Below are 17049 nucleotides of genomic sequence, written 5' to 3'. Positions count from 1 at the left end.
TATTTGCAGGCAGCAATGCCCAGAGATTGGCACTCCCTTAGAAACGTCTCTGTTTCCAAGGGGACATTTTCCTGGCCTCTCTGCCACCCACGCTCTGTTATCCCCTGCCCCTTCCACCCTTGTACTGCGCCTTCCATTTGTGGTTCACTGAAGGATTTGTGTTAATTGCTGTGTTGGTGTTTTGTAATGCTTTAATTACATTTAATTGCTGCACAACACCTTGGGCCAGGGGGTGGGGTAGTATGACACAAGTTGGCGTCCATAATAATTAGAAAAATGTGGCCATGAGCCCAGTATGGAAAGCTGACTCCATCCAGAGTATCTCTACTCCCAAATCCTTGCGCGGCCAAGCACAGGGCACCAAGCGTGCCAGCACCAGAGGGGATTGGGAAAGCTGCTTTCTGGCCAGAGATTCCCCCCCACTTTTCTTGGTGTGGGTAAGCAGCAAGGGGAGGACAGAGACGTGGTGTAGCACCGTTAGTCCTATTTAGTGCTGTAGCATTTACATAAAGCTGGTACTTGCTATTTCTTGACAGCACACCAAGGCTGCCTGTGGATTCTTGTACATTTTTTCAGATATCCACAAGGAAAGGTAACCGTTATTATACATCATTATCTTGCTGTGAAGCAAACAATCCATCATATTGCACAGCAAGCCCTTAAGAAAACCAATGTTAATCCATTTGCCTTGAGATTTTTCCCCCCCTTTAGCCCAGAGATTCTTTTCATTAAGAATTCACTCCGAGTCGAATCCTTTGTATGGAAGAATTCCAAAATTCTCGCACTCCCTTTCTCCGATGCATGAGCTAATGTGCGGGCAATGCTGCTGCTCGGAGGTTTGTAGGCATAGAGCTAGTTCTAAGCAAATGCATCTTTTATTCGCGTAAGTCAACAATGAATGCTGGCCAGTGCATGAAAGATAATCTCTGAACTCAGGCAAATAGAAGACTTCCCATCATGCCAAAGTTATATTTTTTGTGGTTTTAAAAGAATGTTGTTGAATCTACACTGGGAACTGTGTAGCTGAATCTTATTTATAGCTCTGCTCTGTCTGGTTCATTTCCTCTAACTTCCCTACAGAATGATATGAATGAAAATGACACTATTGACTATCTGGGTAACAATAAAAGACCTTATAGAAATAAGATTTTTATAGTTTCAGGACTGAGGGAATCAAAAGCCTAAGAGTTATGGGCCTGGGAAGAGGAAAGGAATCAGGCTATGCCAGCTGAAGAGGTCCCAGTGGTGGATCTTCGGTTTTTTTAACAAAAAACACAAACTACAAGCTCATATAAATAAAGTGATTGCCTGGGAAGACTTATGCGGGCATAGAAACTTCAGGTCGGATGGCTATAATTCTTGGCTTCGTCTGCAGCTGAGCTGCCGAGCAAAGCGAAATGCAGCGGCTTCCTCTTGTAGGCGATGAAATATCATCCTTGAAAACATCTTTATTGTTTCTGTAAGTTAATTGGCCGCGTTTTTTGGGTTATTTATTTATTTAGGTATTTATTTTTACATATCTGGGAATCCATCGCAGAAGTGTTAGACATCCGTCCCCGTGCAGTCAGGAAGCGTCACTTGCCTAAATACATCCAAAGAGATACTGTCTTGCTGGTGCCGAGAGCCTGAAATAAAACAGGAGAAATATGAAAACCTACAGTATTTCCCGAAAGCACCACTCTGGGGTATAGCATTAGGGTAAGGGCCACGATCCAGCCAGTTCAGCAAGGCGAGTGGCTATTTTTATTCTAGTAATACCCCTTCTGTGCTGGTCGTTGTCCATAAGACACGACACCTTCCCCAGAGAGTTTGGTGTTAAGGCTCGGGGTGAAAGTCGGGAGTTCAGCCTCAGCCGTGACGAGTCTAAGGGGACAGCGAGACATGCCGGAGAGGTGGGGGCAAACCCAGGGATACGCCCCGCTGGGATTCCCCGCAGAGGGAGCTGCTTGGGCAGACGGAGCCCGGGGGGACATTTGCTCGGAGGGACAGTTCACAGCTCCGGTTGCTGCCTGTGGGACTCCTGTCACTGCCATTAGGACTCATTTTGCAGTTCTGCCCAAAGGCCGTGGCGTGCCAGGCACCACACAGATGCGCAGGCATGGATCCGCTGGGACTGTCATGCCCAGGCGCCTGCACGTTGTGGCCCTACGTGCACTTTTGCAACTCCGCAAGCATTTGGCAGAGGTTTGAAGGATGTGATCAAGGGCCTGGACACCACCAAAGCACGACGACAGGACAGAAAGTTGCTGTTCAGAAGAAATCGATGAGATACTCTTTTAGGTTAAATAAAAAGCATGAAGACAATTGACGGTATCTCCTAGGTAAAACTATACGTACCAACACCTATTGTCCAAGCACACATTCAGCATTCATCACAAAGAGTAAGTATGTAGTGTTAGCTAGGTACTGCTGCCCTGGCATTTAATACCAGCTCAGCCTACACATAATGAATGCTTAGACGAAAGTCATCAAAACGCGAACCCAAAAGAGAGGAATTGCCACAGTAATAATGTGCAACTGCCAAATAACAAAGGAAGAAATCCTGATTCTCCTGGAAAGTAACAAGGTTCTGTCAATAGAAAATAATATGCATAAAATCAAAAATTCAGCCTGGTTGCTTATAACAAATAAATGTTGTACAGGTACAAGGGAATTCTACCTGACAGGCTGCATTTCTGACAGTGTCTTTGAGAAGAAGATGAGGGGAGGCAAGTGGGGGGCGGAGGGGGACTTGCTTTTCCCCTGCGCTTGCCTATGCAACACATACACTTTGCTGTTTTAATTCCTCCACTTCTTCTTTATTGAACCCGAACGTAAATGGTCGCAAATGCTGCGTATGAGCTGCTAGGCTGTACTGACGGGAAATTTAACACAAGTGAAAATAATATTTAGGAAAGTGGGATTCGTAGCCAAAAGTGTCACAGAGCGCTGGGCTCTGCCGTGCCAGGGTCTGAATTTCGTCTCACGGAGCAAGGCTGGGCTCTCCGCACTCACACTGACTGAAGCCGTGAGTTTATGGATCTTGATTACACCCAGCAGGGACTCCTTCTTAGTGATGAGAGAAAAAATATTCAGCAGCCTGTCTTTTCAATCTACTGTCACTGCTGTAGAGGTAGATAGAAAGACAGATAGGTTTCTACATATATTTCTTTTTCTCCGTGCTTGAAAACTTTGGCTCCTAATTTTAAATCCTCCCTTCTCTCTGTAGTTTTGGATTGCTTTCCACGGAAAGTCACGATATTCCTGGCATAATTATGACTGAATGGGCATGAAGAAACATGCTTCATCTAAGACCCTGCTTTTAGACGTGCATTTTGCTGGGTGAATTGTGCCGTGCGTGTTCCCAGACCCAAGGTGATTTGGGTGCGTGTGCTATGTTTTCTCTCTGGACATTTTTTGAGAGGAGCTTTTCCTCCTTTAGTCCTTTCCCAGAATCATTCTCCAAACCGATAACTAATAATTGGTTTTGCTTTAAAATTCATAGCTAGCATGTACACCGTCCCCAGTGAGGAATAGCCACTTTTCTAAATGTGAACCAATTAATTGAGCAGTGAGTGGCAGCACAATAGCATACATTACGATCCTTATCAAAAGAGGTGCACGAAGTGTGGGATACAAATGATTTGTTTTAGAGACATGGTATTTTAGTCTTTCAGGGACTGAGCGTTCGGATAAATTCAAGTGGTACATTTCTTTCACTTTGCAGTGCACTTTTTCCTCTCTTTGTAGTTTAACCAAGGAAATTAACTGCAAAAAAAATAACATAATGTAAAATTATGGCTGACTTGTTTAAATTTGGGGCTGTATAGTTTTTTGAGAGAAGGCTGGCACAAGTGCCTCAGTTTTGCAAATATTGCAAGAGAAATGTAATGTATACCATAGAAGTCAGAGACGAAAAGGATGTTTTAAGGCATCCAGTTTGCTAAGCAGGGGCCAGTCCAGCATCGTTTCTGACAATCTGTTCAGCAGTGCTTTGTCCAGCCTAGTTTTAGATGTCTCCAGGGATGGAGCTCCTGCCCTGCATCACCATATACCATCACAGGAAACAGCAGACAGGAGCTCGGTGGCCGCATTACAGTTACTGTGGGAACCATAACTTCAAAGTTGGTGGCGTGTGTGCATCTGTAGGTGTATAAAATCCCAACCAGGAGAAAGTTCCTGCATTTATTACAAATTGGTCAAACTAAATCAGAGCATGACATTGAAAAATTAATCAAATGAACTTCAGGCAATGCTTCCACATGCTCAGTAGATCAGGATACCAGCGGATGTCTGCAGAGGGCTGAATTTAGCACTGCCAAACAAGGCAGTACAAGGATCCCAGCATTCACACCGACTGAAGCTGCGAGTTTATGGATCTTGATTACACCCAGCAGGGAATCCTTCTTAGTGATGAGAGAAAAAATATTCAACAGCCTGTCTTTCCACTGTGTCTGTTGGACACACTTCCCTGATTTCGAATTAGACATATGCAAGTTGTGGGAGCAAGCCTCCTTGTCACGGGTCCAGAAATATTCCCCTTGACATTACCAAAGTCGAAATCTAATGAAGCCAAAGAATGGGGAGAAGGGAAACATAGCCCTGAAGAAACCGCAACCCCCATGCCCCTTTCTCTGGAGGCATTGCCTCCCTCTCCTTCCCTTGTCTGCGGGGTGGTTTATTATTGGCACCGCTCTGCTAATCAGGACTTGAGCACCATGCCAGGACTTGGCTATCGTCACGTTAACATTGTATTAGTTTCATCATTGCATTTCTCTCAGGGTATCGAAGTTTCACAGAACAGAAGGGTTGATATCTCTTGTGTTGTATCCAGAATGGCTTAAAATAATGTCATTTGTAGAGCATTCAGCTGCAGAAACTATGTCAAAGTCATGGTGAAGTCTGTGAGTTAAACCCACTGGAGACAAGGTGGGGTTTTTTGGGAGGGTGGTTTCGGAGAGGGAGCTGAACATCTGTAAGGAAGCCAGTTCATTGATATGAGGGATCACAACCTGGTCCACCTATGAACGTGATCTGTCTGAAGTGATCCATCCTCGTCACACCCCCCGGGCATCTTCTGTCATGGCTTAGGGAAGTCAGAGGGGGCATCCCTGGTTTTCCCCCCCTTGGCATCTCTGCCGTGACTTTGTCAAACCCCTTTTGGAGCCTGGCTGGACTCTGCCTCTACACCCTCCTGTGGCAATGAGTGCCATAAATTAATGGAGCCCGATACCGTTGCATATCATGATTTCTAAGCAACCTAAGCTTGAGAGCAGAGATATTTGAGATAATCTTAAGGAACAGCGCTGGTCCACAAATCTGTATTACTGAGAAATTGGCTTGTATTCACGGAAAGCCTTGCCAAAATGAATAGCTGTTTCAAGCCAAATTGGGGCCCTTTCCCCATCAGATGGCTTTTTTTTTTGTCAAAACCATACGATGCAAAAAATAGGGATTGTGTTTGGGAGCATTAAATACAGCGACGCCTCAACGTCATGACATGTGGTGAAGATGTGAGTGGGGAACTCCCCTGAGCGACCGTAGCGGGTTTCATGCTTCTCTGCCAGAAAGGGGCTTGGCATCCCTGCTCTTGCCGGAGTCAGCGTGGCCGGGGGAGCCTCAGCCCCCGAGGGTCAGTCCTGTCGCTCTCACCCGCGCTGGCATCACCGCTTCATTGCTCCTGCCAGCCTGCAGCTTTGCGATTGCTCCCTTTGTCCTCCGTGTCCCATCCTGATCTCCCGCTGCCCAGCATGGGTCAAGGTCACGGTCCTTCTCCCTCCTGGGTCTGATACAGCACGCCTCGCTGGGTGTCTGAGACTCTGGATCGGGTCCCAGGCTGGCAAAGCTGCTCTCTACGATGCAGAACGTGTCTGGTGGGGCTTGGGTTTGTGCTGCGCCCCTGTGCGGGTCTGCTCGCAGACCGTGCGCACCTGCTGCAGAGCAGCAGTCCTCAACCTTTTTTGCACCAGGACCCATTTGTCAACGCCAATAGCCAGTCCCGACCCAGTGCCCCCAGTGTGTGGAGCAGTCTCTGCCAGCCTGCAAGGGAAAAGCCACAGTTTCCCACATTTTTCTCGTTTAAAAGAGAATCCATTTTGTTGATCCATTTTTAAAGTTTGTTCGGGACCCTTTTACATATTCTTGCCACCCATTTTTGGGTTGCAACCCACGGGTTGAGAAACGCTGCTGTAGCAGATATGTAGGGGATGCGTCTCACAAAGAGGAACAGGGCTGGCTGTCTCTGAACACTGCTCGCTGTCTTTAGCAGCGCCGGTGTAAACGCCTTCCCTGGGTGTGCTTTCAGCTCTAAGTGCATTATCCAATGGCCAAAATGATGGCTGCTCTAGGAGCAAATGCCTAGCAGCCCCTGTGAGCAGTGGGGAAGCCGTGGTGCTGCTCTCCTTGTTTTTGCACGCTTTCTGCACTTCCGTAGACTCCTGACTCAGGGCAGGATTGGGCAGACACAGATTTGTATTGATGCCACCGTTCCTCCCCCGGTGACCAGCGCCTGCATAACTTGCATTTCCACAGGATAGTCTCCGTGTTAAAATAGCAGGCGACATGGCCATGACTTCTGTTGACAGAGGGCACTGTGCTGGCATGAGCTACCCAGGAGAGCAGCATCTGTTGTGGGTGAGGCTGAGGTTTCTTAGAGGTTTGCTTTAAGCGACGATCAACCGATATTTCTAGATGGTTCAGCTGGAGGTTTTCACTGATGCTGCTTTTTGAGCCATCAACGGCCAAACTCTCCGGGGAGCAGCATGTGCCTTATGCCTGCCCGTGAGGATGCTCGACTCGGTAGGTCTCTTGCTGGCTGTGGGGTCAGGAGGCAGCTCGTGTGCCATGAGTACGTGTGGCAACTCCTGGCTGGGCACTATAATGCATTGTGCCATGCAGTTCAAGAGCGCTCCTGCCACTCCCAAAAGCAGCATCTTGGAGAAATGAGCCAGTCCCAGGAAAGGACGCGCATTCGGATGCAATGCAAACCTCCGTGCTCAGGGAAGGTGGCCGCGTGCTTCCCAGCCAAATGCCAGTCCCAGGAAAGGACGCGCATTCGGATGCAATGCAAACCTCCGTGCTCAGGGAAGGTGGCCGAGCGTGCTTCCCAGCCAAATGCCAGTCCCAGGAAAGGACGCGCATTCGGATGCAATGCAAACCTCCATGCTCCCCAGCCAAACGTGCGTGCAAATGAGATCTCTGCAAAGGTTTTCTGTGGACACGACTAGTATGGCCAACCAAATGCAGGGGACGTTTCACAGAGGTGCAGCTTCGGCAAGAGCCTTGTCCAGAGGAGTGCCCAGAAAACCGGGGCTGGCTTTTGTGCTGCATGCCTGCTTGGATGCGTAGGGCCACCGTTGAAGGCTGACATGATCTGCAGCATTGGGTGGATGCACCGCTAGGCAAGGGGAGAGCATGGGCTGGGCTGGGCTGGGCTGGTCCAAGAGCTGTCTGTCCATCTGCCTATTCTTGCTCAGACCCTCGTGCTTGCTGCCCCGCCAAGGCAGTGAACAGCAGAGGAAAATCTCCCTGGGTCCCTGCACTCCCCTTGGGTCTAGGGAAGGCTCTGCAGCCTGCTCAGCTGTTCTTCACACTTCCCCGAGTGCTTCCCTGTTAAACACGGTGATAAGAACATGAGGTAACACTTTAAATGAAGTGTCTTGTGCGTGTATTTTAGTGCGAGCTAAAAAAAGGAGCTGGAGCCTGCTGTCTGATGCTGTTGCTTAATAAAACGCGTGGATGGAGGGTTGGGGCGACCTGCGGTGTGCCAGGCCGGGCTGCCTCAGGCCTCTGTGTGTGCCCAGCACGCGGTTGCAGCAAACAGGGGGCAGGTTTGATGCCCCAGCGGCTCCGGGGCAGAAGTGACACTGTCACCGACCCCCTCTCCCCACTGCCAGGAGCTTCCTCTGCTGCTCGCCTGTCTTGGCACCCGGCTCCTGCCCGCCTCCCATCCTCCAGGCAGCTGAGCCCACCGCACATGCGCTGCAATAAGTAGCTGGAGAGTGGGCACGGCAGGGGGGAGTCGCTTTTCCATCTCTGCTCACACCAGGGAGGGACCCTGCCGGAGGGGAGAGCGGAGGGAAGGGGAGGCTGCGAGTCTCCTGGCTGCAGGGGACAGATGGCAGCCCCCAGCCCCTAAGCTGAGTCCCCATCTTCACCTGCATCCTCCATGAGAAAATCCCCCCGCTCCCAGCTGCTGCGAGCGAGCCCAGGAATGCCGGGAGTGAGCCGGCATGGGGGGACAGGCAGACAACACGGCACGCAGCCCCCCTCGCCCTCCTCCATGCACCTGCATCGAGCCGTGCCCCAAGTCAGCATCTCTGCCCCGGGACGGCAGTGCGGTGCCGAGGGTGATGGGCCCTTAGTCTTGAAACCCCCTAGTTGACATGGGAGTGGGGTTATGTCCCTGCCCGCTTCCCAGGCCCTTGGCACCCCTGAGCCGGATGCACGTCGCAGTGAGCCTGGTGCCCGCCTCGCCCAGGCAGCCGTCAGCATCCTGCGCGCATTTGCACCCGCATCCCAGATGCCTGCCCTCCCTCGCTTGGGGAGGGTCCTGGAGCGCGGGCAGCTGCCATTTCCCATCCGTTCCCCGTGTGAAGCTGTACACGCAGAATCGGCGTTCCTGCGACTCTTCCCTCCCATTCCCCGGAGGCCTTCTCTCTCTGCTGGCCCACTTTCTCTCGCCCCGGTGACGTCTAGTTGCAGCCCGGGTCCCTTTTCTCTACCCAAGGGAAACTCTTTGTATTCACCGCTGGAATCTTGCCCCCTGCCCACCCCCCAAGTGCCGGAAAGGCAAACAGCTCAGCGTGTGCTTTTGTTCTCCTGTCTTGCTCAGTCAGGCCCCGTGACAGGCAGACTCCTTTCTCGGAGACCTTCCAAACCAGGCTGGAGTTACAGGAGTGAATGTATCTCTGACACGGAGAAAACCAGAGTGTAAAAGATGCTAATCAGCCTTTGTTCTTGGCAGGCACCACAAATATACAGGACCTGAAGTATAGATTTTGTATGGAGAAAGATAGATTTTAATTAAGCATCTTAATAGAGAATTCCTCCTTGTTTTTTTCGGAATAAATTAAGGGGGTAACTTTGATGCAATATCATTTTCATCTAATCAGTAACATTCTGAAATTACCATGTTGTTTTCCCTTAGAAATACCATCATCCAACAAATCAGATAACATTATTTAACAAAGCTACAGTGCAGTCTCAGCTAACATGCGGCTGGGTGTGTGTACACACAGAATAGCAGATGGAGACTACACTGACAAATGTTTATAGGGGAAAAAGGGCAGACAGTATCAACAATTTTATACACTCCTTTGAATAAGATGCCCAGATCTGATCGAGATTTACTAATACTCAAATAAAGGGCTAATCAGGTTCTTGCCGTCTGCATACAGAAAATTCTGATTAGTGGCACCAATAAAAGACAAAGTGGTGTTAGCCTCAAAACTCAGACAATACAAACATCACCATAAAGACACTTGGCAACCTAAGAGTTAGGATGAATCCTGAGCTTCCCGTTGTAAGGATGCTCAGTTAACTCAGCAGCACTTCCAGTAGCTTTTGCATTACAACGTCAGACGTTTTTAGCATGCCAAGTGAGACGTAGGGACAGAGTTTGTACTCACTGACCTGGGCGGTGCCATTCTGGAGCGGGACGATGGTGCTGGCTTTTGGCTGTGCTGATTTCACGTGCGTGTGTACACGAAGCGGGGGCTTTGGGCACAGGTCTGCGCAGCCTCGTGTTAGTGGGAGGATGGAGCTGGGCAGGGTTAGACTCCAGCTCCCAAGCACTCAGGTTTTCCTCTGATTTTGCATTGCAGCGGTGCATGGAGACAGGTCAAGGTGCTGGCTCTACTGACCCTGAGCAAGGGGCTGGCAAGATGGACAAAGGATGGAGGAAACTGAGGCACAAAGAAATCACCCAAGATTACAGAGGGAGTCCGTGGCTCAGCCAGGGAGGAAACAGGGTCTCCTGAATCCCAGGACAGCCCTTCAGCGAGACCAGCCCAGGGTGATGATCCTTCATGCCCCAGCTACGTGGTAAGTCCGCAGGTGCCTGCTCTTTGAAGTGGTTCCCTGAATTTTGCCAACAAATCCCAGAGAAAATAAGGAGATGTGCAGTGGGAAGCATTGGGAGCCACAGTGAGCTTTCTCCACTTGGCCTTGGAGCCTCCGCACATGAGCTTCAACCCAGGTCATCGGGGAGGGGTCTGAGGACCCGGCAGTCCCTGGCTAGAGGGGTCTGAGTTGCAAATGGAGTAGGCCCCCATCTCTCCCATGGCAGGCCCTGAACACAAGTGTACTTGTGCCACTGTATCTGTTCTCTGGTGCTGGCCAGGTTTGCCATCTGTGGGTGCAGCAGCACGTTTCAAGTGTGGATGAAATGCTTTAGCAGCACAGGGAAAATGAGCCCCAGTCCTGTCCAGCAGCCTTCTTGCATGCACAGAGAAGGCCGCCCTGCTCCCCTCGCACGGCGTTTGCATCCCCTTGGCTTGCACGATGGCATCAGCGGCAGGACCGCAGTGCGTGCTTGGGCTCCGGTGGCTCCCGGGGACAGCAGCTTGCATTTGGCAGCGCGCGGGGAGAACCCCGACGTGCGTATTTGCCCAACAGCACTTCATAACAAAAGGCACCTCCAGCACGACCGGCTCGTTAGTGAGCGTAACCTGTCCATCCTCAGCTCTTCCATTTCCACTTTGCCAGGGTGGTGAAATGCTTTCTTCCCCCATCTCACCTGGCCACACCGAGTATGTGCTGGGTCAGCTTCAGGGCACAATGCTGTAGTGCCCTGTAGTCTGCATGGGGCAACAGGGTAGCGTGGGGACGGGACATGAGGTCTCTGCGAGCAATTTGTTATGTCGAGAGCACGGGCACTGACTGGTGCCAGTCCCGTCCGCAAGGACACAACACCAGATCATTTCACGTACACCGGTCACGGAATAGCCATTGCGTTCACACTAGTCAGTTCACCTGCTTTGCTTCGAAACACGGGTAGCAGCTTAACCTACTGAGAAGTCAGAGGAAAAACCCTAAAAAGATGGTAGGAGTCAAGGACAGATGGGGAAGGCGAGACTCGAGTGTGAATTTCAAACACCCAGCAGCGTGTTTCAATTCCTGCTGCCTCTCCTACTGTCAAGGACTGAATTATGTTTTGCACCTCAACAGGGGACACCCCATCGCAGGCAGGAGCTTTTAATGATTCTTAGCCTCACGCGCGCTGCTCTGGAAACCTGCTCTCAAGAAAAAGGGATATTTTGCAACATATTACCCCTGTAAATAAGAACATAATTCTCCCTAGGAATTCGTATTCAAATACTCTTCCATATTTTAACATGGTTCTCTCTTCTGGATATGTATTACCCCCCGTGCATGTGCTTTTAGCTTTCTCCGGCATCCCTTCGCCTTACAGATGCTGATAAGCCGTAAGTAGTGACAGCGGGGTTTTAGTGCCGCGCTTTGTCTGTAGGCTCTTCCTGGGTTTCTTCTACTAATGAAGGGAGTCATGGTGAGAAGCTCCCAACCTGCAAATGATTTTGTACCTGAGCGGGCGGGTGGAGAGGCTGGGATGAGAGGGGTCCATCGAGCAAGATACTGGTTTGAATGTCCTCAATTGAATGTCCCACAGGATCCTCTGTCTTGCAGCAATTTGTAGCCCCGAGAACATTTGGAGATGGCCCAGATTCGAATGCACTGGCAGAGGACGGACCCCAGAGGCATGCAAATGCCCCTCGAGCGTTGTCCGTTCCCTCTGCGGCTCAGGCGGGTGCTCTCTGAGACGCGGACTTGGCCCAGCCACTTTGTGCAGCCCGCTGCCTGTGGCGGAGGGTGCTGTCCTGTGTTGTGGAGCACGTACAGAAATCAGACCATGCCAAGACGATCGGAGAGATCCAGTGGTGGTCAGGAATCAAAAACCCCTTTCACAGAGGAGCTGAGCAGGGGTGATGAGGAGTCCCTGAGGGGCGTGTGTGCAGTTGGACACCTGCGTGCACTGCGTTTGCACTGTTGCACGTCGGAGGCCGGCTGTGTGTGTGTTTGTGCTCACGTAGGTTGATCACACTTGGACATTTCTGTTGTCCTGACTTTGATCTAAATGTAGAAGTCCCAGGCGCCATTTTTTCAGGAGTCCCTGTCCAGATAAAAACCACCCTTTCCAAAAAACCAGGAAACCCACTTCTTTTTCCCCTTGAAAACTTTTCCCCTCCCTGAGCTGCCTCCAAAAGCATCCTGGGCTGGACACATGTGACTTGAATCATTAACCAGCATCTAGATTTGCCCATGAAAAGCTGATACTCTCCACCTCCCCGGAGGAGGAAAGGCCAACAACCATTTCAAAACCAGTCCATCTCCAATCTGTTCTCCAATTCCACCAGTGACGCCCCTGCCTTGCATGTGAAATGAGCCAGCTGTTGCACAGTTTCACAAAGGGGAGAGGCCGCCTCAATGGCTGCGTGTCAGAAGATCAGACGTATTCAGAGCGGCTCGCGCTCCTTCTGCACCGCGGCTCCCTGCCCCTTGCCGGAGGAGCCTGCGAGATGCGGTACACGGGGGCGAGTGCTGCAGCCGTACAGCGGGCGCCGAAAGCTGTTTGTGGCCGGCTTTATCCGTCCAGCTTGCAATGTGGCCGGTTCTCAGGCATCAAAGGAGCCATCTGAGCATCATGCTGCAAAGGCGTCTTTCCCCCTGCTGCCTTCACACAGCAGCTCTGAGTGGGATTTATGGTCTCTGTAATGGTGAGCTGTATGCACACCCGCACTCATGCTACTCTGAGACGACTCCATGACTGTAAGCAGAAGTCACACACGCACACATTCTGACTGTCCCTGCACGCACACACACATGCACACAAGCAAACAGGCACAATAGGCACGTGGAATACCAGGAGCAACGCCATACCCCGATTCCCAATCCATAAAATAACCTCTTTTTTTACTAGTTCAAAAATACAAGATCAAAAAATCCATTTTCAAAGTTTCTGTAAGTGATATGCGGTACAACGGAATTTGTACATTTTTACTTTAAGTATAAAGAGAATACCATACAATTAAGGGGATATTAGGGTATAGTAAATAGTAGCAATAAATATTATCAATGTTTAGGTTACAGATGTGATAACACAGGTATTTATCCACAGAACATAAAACGTGAAGGAAGCTATAAAAAGAACATAAAAACCAGGATGCATTTAGATAGGGTGTGCTAATCATTGTGCTGTAGGGTCTATTAAAACTACTATCTGTTAAGAGAATGCTTGTTTTGTTCACCAAAGCAGCCGTTCTGCAGAGACAGTGCGAGGTGCGTTTGGCCAGATCCTTGCTCCAGGAAGGAACCTGTTAAAAGGATGGGCTCAGAGGGCACTCCATGCCATAAAACTCAGCCAACAGCATGCTGGCCCAGTGAAAGGATTGATCAGTTCAGTGAACACATTTTCCATGCACCAATCTGAAATGCGTGTTGGGAAGGAGCACGGCCTCTGCATTGGAGAGCCACAAAAGGAACAGAGCTGCTAAAAGAATAACATTTCGGTGCAACAAGCCGATCTGTTTAACAGCTTTCGAATGCTGTTAACGTATGCAGCGAATGTACTCGCTGAACATGACATCCTACTCGAATCGCCCCCTTTTAGAGCTGAGATTATGTAATCTGGAAATGCCAGAGTTGTCACGGGATTAAAATAGCGCTTTGCCCCATTGATTCGAGATGCCAGTTGCAACCCCTGTTCCTCTCCGCTCTGGTTGCTGGCTTGGAAATGATCTTCTTCGAGCACAGTCTGGCACTGCTGAAATTAATGCTCTGCCTGAGAACGCTACTCACACGAGGACTGTCAGCCGGGGCATGGGAAAGAAGAGAGGAAGGAAGCCCTAAGAGGGAGAGCTCATCCAGCACCAGCTCTTCGAGTGTTTGACCTTGTCAAGATCAGTGCATGGGCAGTCGCATCCGCCCAGCAAAGCTGATGTTCAAAGAACAGCAGAAGTCTGGCAGAAAAGAAAAAAATAACACAAGGAAATTCACAGCCAAGGATCAACTGTTCCCTGGGGCAGGTGGATCTGCCTGCAAAGCTGGCACGGGTGAAAGTTTAGCAGAGCCAGCTCCAGAGGAAAAGCTTCACCTGTTTGCATGGGGAACTGCCCCCATGCCTCATCTGGGCTGGGGTTCAATGATCGAGGCTCTGTGCAGAGGTGTTTTCTGCTGCATAAATGACAGGTGAGGGATGTCTGGGGTTTTAGGCTGTCACTGTCCCATCCCAATCTGCTCTGCAGCGTCTGCACCCCTCCTGCCTCCTGAAGAGCAGTTTTAAACTGAGGGCGTAATTCGTAAGTAATCTCACAGGCATAAATTGCAGAAGCAGAGGACCCGGAGCTTGGCCCTTGGCTTGTCCCTTGGGTGTGAATGGAAATGGCCAGCCCAGAGGGACAGCCATGGGAGCTCAGCAGGGAAAGGAGGTCATCAGCGGGGAATTGCAAAAAAGTGCCAAAAGGGGCTGCAGGTCAGGGAGCTGCTTGCCCCTCTCTCCGCACCGAAGCTGAGTCTCTGAGACCTTGAAGCAACCTGGAAATAAAACCTTCCTCACAGAAGCCATCTCTGGAAAGGCAGTGCTCCCTGCAGCTGCTCAGTGGAGCAAGTGAAGCACAAAGCAGATTATGGCTCTACCCTGAGTGCCCTCGGAGATGATTCAGAGTCACAGTCACAGCCACGGTGCTAACTCCAGAGCTCTCACACCACTGATCTGAGAGACAAGCTCCAGCGCTGGTTAAAATTAGAGCTGCAATAAATACATTTCCTCCTCCGATGCCCTCAAATGGAGCAGGTTCTGCTGGGATGCATGAAGGAGGAAATGAGGATGTGCCTGGTGCTCTCTCTTGCTGGGGGAACCACCGTGGCCTTTAACTTCTACTGATATCTGGTTTTTCTCCACGCGGTCGATCGTGGCTTCCCATCCTGAGCCATTATGCGTCTCAGCTTTTGAATACAAGCGTGTATATTAGGGGAAGACATACCAACCCCTCAACTCAAAGCCAGCAGCTGCTGCACGTTCCCAAATGAGAGAGCAGCCCAAGCAAAGCAGAGGCACCCACAGCTCCAGAAAGGAGCCCCAAATTACCAAGGGCCAGTGCTGCTGCGACTACACGCCCAGCACAGGACCAGACTCCTCAGTGCACGGGGTAAATGTTATCTTGGCATGCACACATGCACCCACCCATCACTGAGCTTCCTCCTGGCAGCGGGCTTGGGGGCGAGCTGCAGGACGTCCTTACAACAGCCACAGATTTTAACCTGGACCCGCTCTGCACAGAGCAGCACCTCCCTGCTAGGCCATAAGACTCGAGCTGGATTTGTCGGGCTGCGCCCGCTGACTCCAAATGGCATTGCATACGGCCACTAATGGCATTAAAGAGGAACTGGCACATCCACGATGCAGGAAAGCCCTTTTCCCCGCTTTGCATGACAGCTCCGCTCCGTATTTACAAGCATCCTGGATGGAATTCAGCCAGACGCCTTAGAAACGATCGCCGCGGCCAGGAGCCTTCAGCAAGCGTGGGAGCGTAACGTTACCCTACCCTGGTGCCCGAGGGGCTGTCTCTGGCTCGCCTGGCGGCTGGCCGAATGGAGCATGTTTGACCACGCTAATTGTCAATGCACTTGTGGGTTGCGGTGCCTTGGCAGTGACGGCGCACCGGGAAGGCAAGTGAAGTCGCCCGTCTCTGCTGTCTGGGAGCAGGCTTTTATTCGTCTCCGAGCTGATCAGGAGAGCTGCCTGCGATCCTTTGCCGGTTGCGGTAACGGCGCAGGCTAATCCCTGCTAATATTCCTGGAAATCTCCAAAGGGGAGCAGCTGCCTTTTCAGTGGATTATAAACTCTTGGAGTGAAAGCGGCCCCGTGGTTATTGATATGCAGCCGGCAAAGTAATGGAGCCGCGAGACCCCAGTGCATGCACCGCTGGTGCCCGTCTGCTTTGGGTGGGATATGAGGGGAGCAGAGCAAAGCCTGCCGAGGCTGTGGGTAGCTCCCCTCTCCGGGGGGCAAGAAGGGGAAGGCATCCCGCTCGCTGCATGTTCGGAGCCGCCTGACCGGTGGCCCCGCTCCCAGGGGAGCCGCTGGCCACCTCTCACCGCGCCGTGCGGCTCCCTCTGCACACGCGGCTTCGAGATTGCTTAGGCTGAGGCCTCCGAATTTCCCTCAGGTGTGCTGAACATTTCAGGTGATGATTGACACATTCTCCCTGACATTTGTATGATGATTAGTCTCTTCTCTGTGTGCTATTCAGCGGACAGCACTGCTCATAAAAAGCAGATAGGAGCCAGTTGGGCTGGTGCCCCTGGTGTATCGGGGAGAGGATGGGCTGATTGATGACCCTTGGCTGTTTTCTGATGCTGCAGTTGTTTTTTATGATGTCATTAGGAGGCTATAGTCACATTAAGGAATCCCTCATGACATCATAAAGGACTTGATATTTCGCTAATGTTATTTCAGCGGAGTGAAGCTCTGGCATTTTATAGTCCTTGCCGTCCCCAAAGAATTAGGAGTTGTCTAACTACAACCTGGAAGAAATGCAAAAATAGTCAAATGCCGGCTCCAGAAGTTATGGCTGGGGAATGCTAATATATTTGGCTCTTCCTGAGCACAAGGCACCTTTAGGTGGAAAACATGACGTGCTTGCAAAAGACGCCATCACCGAGTGCAAACTTCACGCAAGAAATCCAGGTCTTTTGCTTTTATTTTGGGGTAGAGCCAAGAAACGCACTGTGCTGGGCCCTTTCCACAGAGCAGAGAGGCTGTGCTCAGATGGAAACAGCCGTGAGCTTTCTAGTTTGGAAGTGCCCTAGTCCTGGTGTGAGGATGCAGAGCTGTCTGAGGGATGGGGAGACACATGCTCAGCTTTCTCAATGGGATGCTGAGAGGGAGATGCCCAATGTCACATGCTGGACGTGTGCCGCGTATTGCTAGAACTGAGGGACGCTACTGGTGGCGGCTTGCTCCGTGAAGGGAGCTGCGCAAGCCGTGGCTGGTCTCACGGCATGGAGAGGCACCGATCCTAGCCGTGAGAGCTATTCCTGAGGGGAGGAGCA

This window comes from Crocodylus siamensis, chromosome 7, assembly GCF_052110815.1.
Source record: "Crocodylus siamensis isolate JL-2025a chromosome 7, ASM5211081v1, whole genome shotgun sequence".
Classification (NCBI taxonomy): Eukaryota; Metazoa; Chordata; order Crocodylia; family Crocodylidae; genus Crocodylus; species Crocodylus siamensis.
Note: the sequence above shows the minus strand (reverse complement) of the source record.